The sequence below is a fragment of the Diabrotica virgifera genome, chromosome 5 (genome assembly GCF_917563875.1).
Source record: "Diabrotica virgifera virgifera chromosome 5, PGI_DIABVI_V3a".
Classification (NCBI taxonomy): Eukaryota; Metazoa; Arthropoda; class Insecta; order Coleoptera; family Chrysomelidae; genus Diabrotica; species Diabrotica virgifera.
The window spans coordinates 83,455,439-83,464,534 of NC_065447.1; positions in this window are offsets into that span (position 1 = coordinate 83,455,439).

Sequence of the window (9,096 nt, forward strand, 5' to 3'; positions counted from 1 at the left end):
TGATCGCTTGCATCAACTTTATATTTAAGGGGTTCCCTGACGTTCCCTTCGATTGAAATATTTGTTGATTCAGACGATTCCATTTCCAAATCAATAGCACTATCATCTCTGTGCCCTCTTAAAGGAATATTTTGTCGACCACACAAAATAGGTAATTGTTTTTACAATCTGAAAAAGTTTCATTCGATTTTCGTTTACCGTTTTTGCAACTTCATTATTCAATTGAAAGATAACGTTTTTTGTCTTACCTTCAGACACTCTTTTTGAAGTTGCTACATTTTAACTGAACTGTTTTATGATACTTATTATCAGAATGGCTCCTTAATATTTCACACGCTTTCTTGAATTTCCGAAGGGATACCGAACTAAGTTTTGTAACGCGATTTTGCTTTGACCCCTCTTTAGGCCCAAATAAAACACACACACGGCAGAAAGTGTTCTACTAATCGCTTGAAGTTTAAAGTTAACAGAAAAAAATAATAAACAATAAAAAATACTTATAGACTAAATACAATAGGGAGGTCCATGGCCCCGTTGACCCCCCTCTGTATCCGCGCCTGGTCCTGTATGTTATTTACCAGTGTGGCTGTGTGAAACGTAGATTATATTGAAAGTATAGATAATTCAGATTTGATTACAGAACAGGGCTTCCACTATGTGCTCATACGTATTTCAGCTTTAACTTAGTCTCATCGGAGCACCTGTGTAGAGGCACTGAACTGGATTCAAATCTCTTCGGTGTAATTATTAAAATAATTACCAAAGATGCAACTAGCACCATCTATGAATAGTTAGTCAAAAGAGGCAGGAACTAAAATTGGAATTGTTATCCTCTGCGCTTTTTAAGATGGAAAATACGAAGCAGAATAGAGTGGAGAATTAGTCGACAAGGGATCTATAATTGCATCCACGACTTGCCGTTCACCGTGATAACAATCTTTAGCAAACTAGTTCCTTTTATACCCACAAAAGTGAACACAAATAAAATGAAAGTAAAGGTGATTCAGGTTCATTTGTATTATTTGTATTTATTTGTATTCACTTTTGTGGGTATAAAAGAAACTAGTTCGCTAAAGATTGTTATCACGGTGAACGGTAAGTCGTGGATGCAATAATTATAGATCTCATTGTAGACTAATTCACCACTCTGTTCTGCTTTGTATTTTCCATCTTAAAATGCGCCAGAGGATAACAATTCGAATTTTAATTCCTGCCTCTTTTGACTAATTGTAGATTATATTATTTGTTGGTATTCCGTTCACTTTTATTCTTTGAGTTCGGTTGTTTAAACGCTGTTAGAACATATTTTTACGCTTGTATTAAACAACATAGGGTATAATGATACATTCTTGCCGGACACCTTTTGTTATTTTTTATTATGTTGGTTGATACTACGTTATTAAATAGGTTGAATTATGAGTATTAGTGTCATGATATTCTGGAACATCAAAAATAAAACACATTCTCAATTATTATCCAAGAATTATTAAAAACAAATATGGCATTATTTTTAAAAATCCTATGGCAATATAGTTAAAACTATCACTTTTTGACGATATTTTAGTATAATGCTACTTTTTCAATATACGTTTCAACAAATACGTTGTTGGGTTTAAAGAGTGACTTGTGATGTTGAAATTGAACAAATTTAATTTTCTTTAATTAAAAATGTGATTATATGTATAGATTTCCTATAGTAATAAAATTTTGTATTTTTTTTAAATATCCTACGAAAAATATAGGATAGAGCAACTTCTTTGTATTTTCATTTTTGTAAATAAACCTCATATTAAAAATTATTATATGTGTTTTATTGTGCTGATTCATGAATATGTAATTATTAGACTATTGATTATGTACTTTAGAAAGGAACTAAAACGTTCTTCTTTACGTGCCATTTCCTCGACGAAGGTTGGCAATCATCATTGCTATTCTCACTTTCGACACTACAGCCCGAAAGAGTTCAGTTGAGCTGCATCCAAACCATTCCCTTAGATTTCTCAGCCAGGACATTTTTCTCCTACCTATGCTGCGCCTTCCTTTAATCTTTCCCTGCATAATTAATTTTGGGAGTTCATATCTGTCACCACGTGTTATATGATCCAAGTATTGAAGTTTTCTTATTTTGATGGAATCCAGTATATCCCTGCTGTTCTGTATTCTCCTTAGTACTTCCTCATTGGTTATTCTGTCTGTCCAGGAGATCCTCAGCATTCTTCGATACGTCCACATCTCAAATGCTTCCAATCTATTGAGGCATTGTTTATTGAGAGTCCATGTCTCCACACCATACAAAAGAACAGAAAATATTGTAGCGTGATTACTGTTAAAATAATACTCTCGGTTCGTTTATACGAATTTATTTATACAAGTTACAGACGAATTTATATTATACACTTTATTATTTATTTTACAAGTTTTCTTTACAAATATCTAGCTTCGACTAAACTCAAATAAAAGCGCGCTCCCCTTAAATAGCAAATAGGTCCTGTTCTGGAAATGTCTACACATCTCTCGGCCTAACGAATATTCTGGAGATCATCGCTCACAGCGCCATCGCTTCTGTGACGTCACGTCTACTGTTATTCAGACGGTTGGAATTCGTTAATCGTGGGGAATGTGTATTGCGCCGACTCGAAACTCTTTCGTTACACTGCTCCCCTCTTAAGATCTGAGCGTCCCGATCAGCAACTCTAGATGGCCCAGGATGGCGGAATCTACAGGATTCTCCAGCTCTGCATACACCCCTAAAAAAGAAGTAACAGTCTACTGTCTTTGAAGGGTATGAGATCTTCGGGTTCATGCAACACACAGTAATTCGTACGCCAGTTTCTCTGAAGATCACTTCAAGCATGCTTCTCACAATCTTCCAATCCAGATTTTCTACTGCATGGCCTGTTTTTGGTAAAGCCAAATCTTTGATGTCATAATTACGTACGATTTTCTTCAAATTAGTTAGAGCACGCCATATGTTCTCGTAGCTTGGCGTGTCCGTATAAGAATTCCTGGTCACCATATACAGCAAAGATCGAGGACCATCTTCCAATCACAGTACTCTTCCAATTTAAGGCTGCTGATTTCTTAACTCGTCCAGGCGGCCGAACTTTCTATTGAATACGGACGAGATTCCTTTAGTCATCTCGAGGTTTTGGGCAACACAGTGGGCTAGAGATACGTTTTCTGGAACACTAAACAGATCTTGCTGAACTTCTGTGGTCACGCCGAATCTAGCACTCTTTCTCTCTGCGTAATTTGACATAAATTCCTTAAAACTTAGTTGTGCGGCATCTTTCATCTCCTGTTGGAGGACTCATGCTTCTTCTCTTTCATTTAAGCCAGCATATGGTGCAAGACGATTTATGTGAATAACTTTTGGTTTACCGTTTGGCAACTTCTTAATTCTGTATATTACGTCATTTATTTTCTTCTTAACTTCATACGGACCTTCCTATTGTCTTTGCAGTTTAGGACACAAGCCTCGACGACGTTGTGGATTATAAAGCCAGACAAGATCACCTACTTAGACGCTTTCATTCTTGCATCGAGAATCATATTGATCTTTCATTCTGTCACTGGCTATCTGGATGTGTTGTCGGGCAAGTTCATGAATGTTGTTCATTCGTAACTTCAGGCGGTCGACGTATTCTTCGCCTGCAACATGTTCCTCGGAAGGTCTGCAGCCAAACTCTAGGTCGCAGGGCAAACGAACTTCACGACCCAACATCAGGCAGGTTGGTGTTTGACCTGTAGTTTCATTCACGGCCGAGCGGTAGGCCATCAGGAATAAATGAATGTGTTGGTCCCAATCTCGCTGATGTTCAGATACAACTTTGGACAAGTGTTTACCCATCGTTCGGTTCATCCTCTCGATCATCCCATCTGATTGAGGATGCAGGGGTGTTGTTCTGGTCTTATTGGCACCAATCAATTCACAAACGTTTTGGAAAAGAGCTGATTCAAAGTTTCGCCCTTGGTGGGAGTGGATCTCCAAGGGAACACCAAATCGACTGAAGAATTCTTTAACAAGTACCTCTGCAACGGTAGCAGCTTCTTGATTCGGTAATGCATAGGCCTCGGTCCATTTGGTAAAATAATCTATGGCTACCAGGATGTATTTATTTCCAGCATCGGTTTCTGGAAATGGACCTGCAATGTCGATTGCTACTCTTTCCATAGGACTGCCAACATTGTACTGTCTCATGGGTACTCTCTTTTTACCAACTGGACCATTACCGGATGCACACAGTTTACATTTCCGGCACCATCTTCCTACATCATCTTTACAGTTCACCCAATAGAACCGTTCTAGAACCTTTTGCAGAGTCTTCGTAATACCAAAGTGTCCACCTGATGTACCGTCATGAAACTGACGCAATACTTCTGACACTTTACTTTTAGGTACAATCAACTGAAGCTTAGATTCTGTACCATCATCGTTCTCAAAGGTTCTGTACAGAAGATCATCTTTTAGTACCAGGCAATTCCATTGGCTCCAGTAGGCCTTGACTTCTGGACTACATGTACTAATGTTCTGCCAACTAGGTCTCTCACCTTGCCGCATCCAATCCAATACTCTTTTTATACATGGATCATCTTCTTGGGCGTCTTGTAACTGTTGGGGCTGCCATTGCTCATTAATTACGGTGGTTCGTCTCACGGGGCAAAATCGTTCCTCTAATTTGGCACAGTGATTACAATTTGCACTGCATGGTCGTCTCGAAAGGGCATCAGCATTTAAATGAACTCATCCGGCCCTGTGTTCTATCTCGTAATCATATTCTTGTAATCGTTCTAACCATCTTGCCATCTGTCCCTCTGGATTACGGAATTGTATGAGCCATTTTAGAGCAGCGTGATCGGTGCGAAGAAGGAACTTTCTGCCATACAAGTATTTATGGAAATGTTCGCAAGCCTTCACTACACCCAGCAGTTCTCTTCTGGTAACGCAATAGTTTCTTTCTGGTTTCGACAGGACTACTTTGCTGAAATAAGCGATGACTTTTTCCTGCCCCTCCTGGATTTGGGAGAGAACAGATCCTATGGCACTGTTGCTAGCATCGGTATCCAAAACAAATTTTCCTGCCTGTCTCGGGTAGCTTAATATCGGTGCACTGATCAGAGCCATTTTTAGTTGTTTGAAAGCTTTTTGGCACTCTTCACTCCATGTATATTCTTTGCCCTTTTCTGTCAACTTTGTTAGGGGCTTGGAGATATTGGCAAATCCTTTGACAAATCGTCGGTAATATGTACATAGGCCAAGGAAACTTGTAATTTCATGTTTATCTTTTGGTACTGGCCAATCTTTAATTGCTTTAATCTTTTCAGGATCAGCTGTTACACCATTACTCGATACAATATGTCGCAAGTACTTAACTTCTCGTCGAAACATGTGACATTTCTTCGGACTTAACTTCAAGTTCGCTGCCCTTAATCGTTAAAAAACTTCTATTAGATTCTTGGCATGTTCATCAAAGGGCCTTCCAACCACAATTACATCATCCAAGTAAACCAGGCATGTTTGCCATGTTAGACCTCTTAAAACTGCCTCCATTAATCTTTCAAATGTGGCCGGAGCATTACATAAACCAAACGGCATAGCCGTGAACTGCCAAAGCCCTGATCCTATCGAAAATGCGGTTTTCTCCCGATCGGCTGGCTCCATGTCTACTTGCCAATATCCACTTTTTAAATCGAGTGTGGAGAACCAACGAGAACCGGAGAGAGTATCCAATGTATCGTCTATTCTGGGCAAAAGATAATTATCTTTTTTGTTACCGCATTGAGCTGGCGGTAGTCGATACAAAAACGCGTTGAACCATCTTTCTTCTTTACCAGAACTACTGGTGATATCCATGGACTGTTCGATGGTTCAATTACCCCTTGTTTGTCCATATCCTTGATAATCTCATCGGCCTCATCTCTTTTCGCAAATGGAAGTCGTCTAGGCGGTTGTCTGATTGGCTGAGCGTCTCCGGTATTTATTTTATGCGTTACTATGCTTGTTTTGCCCTTATCCTTCTTATCAATAGCAAAAACATCTTCATACTCTATCAGCATAGACCTCACTTTTTCCGTTCGTTCATGATCAAGATCTTGGCATATTTCAATGATCATCTCGACAAGATCTTTTGGATACTTTGACTTCGATGATTTCTCATTGGTATTCATAGAGCAAATTGAAGCCACGGGAACACACTGTCCGATCAAAGCTCCTCTACTTAACTTGATAGCAGTTTCCCTTAAATTCATAACTCTTACAGGGATGACATCTCGAACTCTTACGAAAGTTTTCGCCGTTAGGAACTCGACATTGTCCACATCTTCGACTATCCTTAAACTTCCATCTCGGCAGTGTCCATCAAGCGTGGTCATCAGAATTTTCTCACTATTACCGGGTATGGTTACGTCGCATGTAGTTAGTAGGCGGATGACATCTTCTTTGTCGTCGTGAAAGGGCAACTCTTCATCATTGATGCTGAGAACTCCATTTTGAACATCCAATATTGCCCTCACTTTTCTTAGTACGTCCATCTCCAATATGAACTCGTCGGAGATCTCGGCAATTATTAATATTTGATGTTCAACTGTCGTCTGCGGCCAATGGATATTGACATATTAGCCTCGCCATATTATGTATTAATTAGCTCACCAGTCGCTGTTCTAAGCATTACTGTTGCAGGTGATAACTTATGATGGCCTCGTATTACGTCTGGACGTGTGATAGTTCTTGTTGCACCTGTATCCACCAAAAACGATATACATCTATTATAATTGATACGACCTTCGATGTATAAGTTGTGGATTCCACCTGAGGACGTAAGATTGACAGTTACTATGGGGGCTCTAGTTCTCGAGGTCGGCAGTTGCCCCTTGGTGTCGACCCGCTCTAGTTTTCCGACGGCTGTACGATCTTCTTACAATTACGACGAATGTGGCCTACGTCGCCTCAGTTCCAACATCTAGGCTCGCGTCTCTTTGGTATCTCGTTACGAAATACTCTCCGTATCATTTCCTCCAGACGTTCATCGTTGTGTTCGTCACTTTCTTCAATGGTTCTTACTCTATGGCTTCGTGAAGTTTGACTAGCCGTTTCGTGTTCCAATGCAATAGCAAGTGCTTCATCTAAAACTTTTGGTCTTGCTAGTCGTAAAGCTTTCTGTATTTCTCTATCTTTCAGCCCATTGACGAAGGTATCTACCGCAATTTCTTCTAAAACGCTGTCTGGCACCTCCGGATAAGCCAACCGCACCACACGAGCCACATCTGCTTTAAATTCTTGCAGATTCTCACTTGCTCTTTGACTTCTACTTCGCAGTTGTGCTTTATATACTTATTGTAGATGGGCATCTCCATAGCGTTTTTCTAGACGAGTGAACAAGGTCTGGTAAAATTTTTCTTGACCCTTAGGAATCGATCTTAATATATCTGCAGCATCACCTCGTAAAGCAGCAGTCAAGGAAACAGCCTTTTCTTGTTCGGTCCAATGATTGGCGGTCGCAATAGCTTCAAACTGTCTAAGGTATATGGACCAAGAAGACTTTCCATCAAATGGTGGTAATTTGAATCTCATATTATGCGACGTTTCGTCTCTCGGTAGTTCATCTTTCACTACAGGATCGAAAGCTACTGCATTAACTGACGGATGCACTTTTGTATCGGTTATCATGCTCTCTAATTCTTTGATCTTCTTTTCTAGCATTTCTTTATTGTCGTCTACACTTTTCTGCATCTTATCGAATGTTCTAGAAACTTCTTCGAATTTCTCATTGTTCTGTCTACAAACCTCTTTAATTACTTGAGAAGTCTCGTCAAATTTTTTAGCAACGTTTTCGAATTTCTCGTCGCTTTTTCTACTAACTTCTTCAAGTTTCTCGTTGTTCTGTCTACAAACTTATTCAAGTTTTTCGTTGTTCTTTATAGAAGTTTCATCAAACTTTTGAGAAACGTCTTTAATTATTTGAGAAGTCTCGTCAAATTTCTCATTATTCTTTTTAGAAGTTTCATCAATCGTTTGAGAAACAGTTTTTAATTTCGATAAGATTGCTTGTTCTGCTGACTGGAAGTGGAACGTCTCTGGATAATTTCCGTTCTTTGTGATGACTTCCTCGAGTCGTGCTTGTAGGACTCTCTTGATCCCACTGCTATCTTCATCGGTTCCTCTAGCTGTTCACGGAGCTGTTTTACGGAAAGTCCTTGTAGCAACATCTTTGGTCGGCACACACGTATTTTTCAAAATGTCTTTTAAAAGTCTTTCCGAATATCGAACAATCAACTCACTTTAATTATTCTCGACGAATAAAGTCCAAAAGTCTTTTAGAGTCTCTGTAATTCACTTAGGTACTTATTTATATCGCACTAAGTTTACCGAACACCGACACCACTGTAGCGTGATTACTGTTAAAATAATACTCTCGGTTCGTTTATACGAATTTATTTATACAAGTTACAGACGAATTTATATTATACACTTTATTATTTATTTATACAAGTTTTCTTTACAAATATCTAGCTTCGACTAAACTCAAATAAAAGCGCGCTCCCCTTAAATAGCAAATAGGTCCTGTTCTGGAAATGTCTACACATCTCTCGGCCTAATGAACATATGCTGACTAGATCTGGAGATCATCGCTCACAGTGCAGTCGCTTCTGTGACGTCACGTCTACTGTTATTCAGACGGTTGGAATTCGTTAATTGTGGAGACTGTGTATTGCGCCGATTCGAAACTCTTTCGTTACAATATATAACATTTTGGTACTCGCTTTCTAAGATTTAGGCTTAGGTCTCTACTAAATAATATTTGTTTCATATTAGTGAATGCACTTCTAGCCTTTTCTATTCTAATTCGGATTTCTTTGGTATAATCGTTTGTTTCACTAATGTTCGTCCCTAAATAGTTATAATTCTGAACTCGTTCTATCGTCTTATTATTTACGTGTAGATTGATGTTTCTAATATTTTTCTTTGATATAACCATGAATTTCGTTTTCTTTATGTTTAGTGACAGACCAAATTCTTCACTCGTTGCAACAACCTTATCTAAAATTCTTTGTAGATCTGTAATAGTTTCTGCTATTAGTATTGTGTCATCGGCGTAT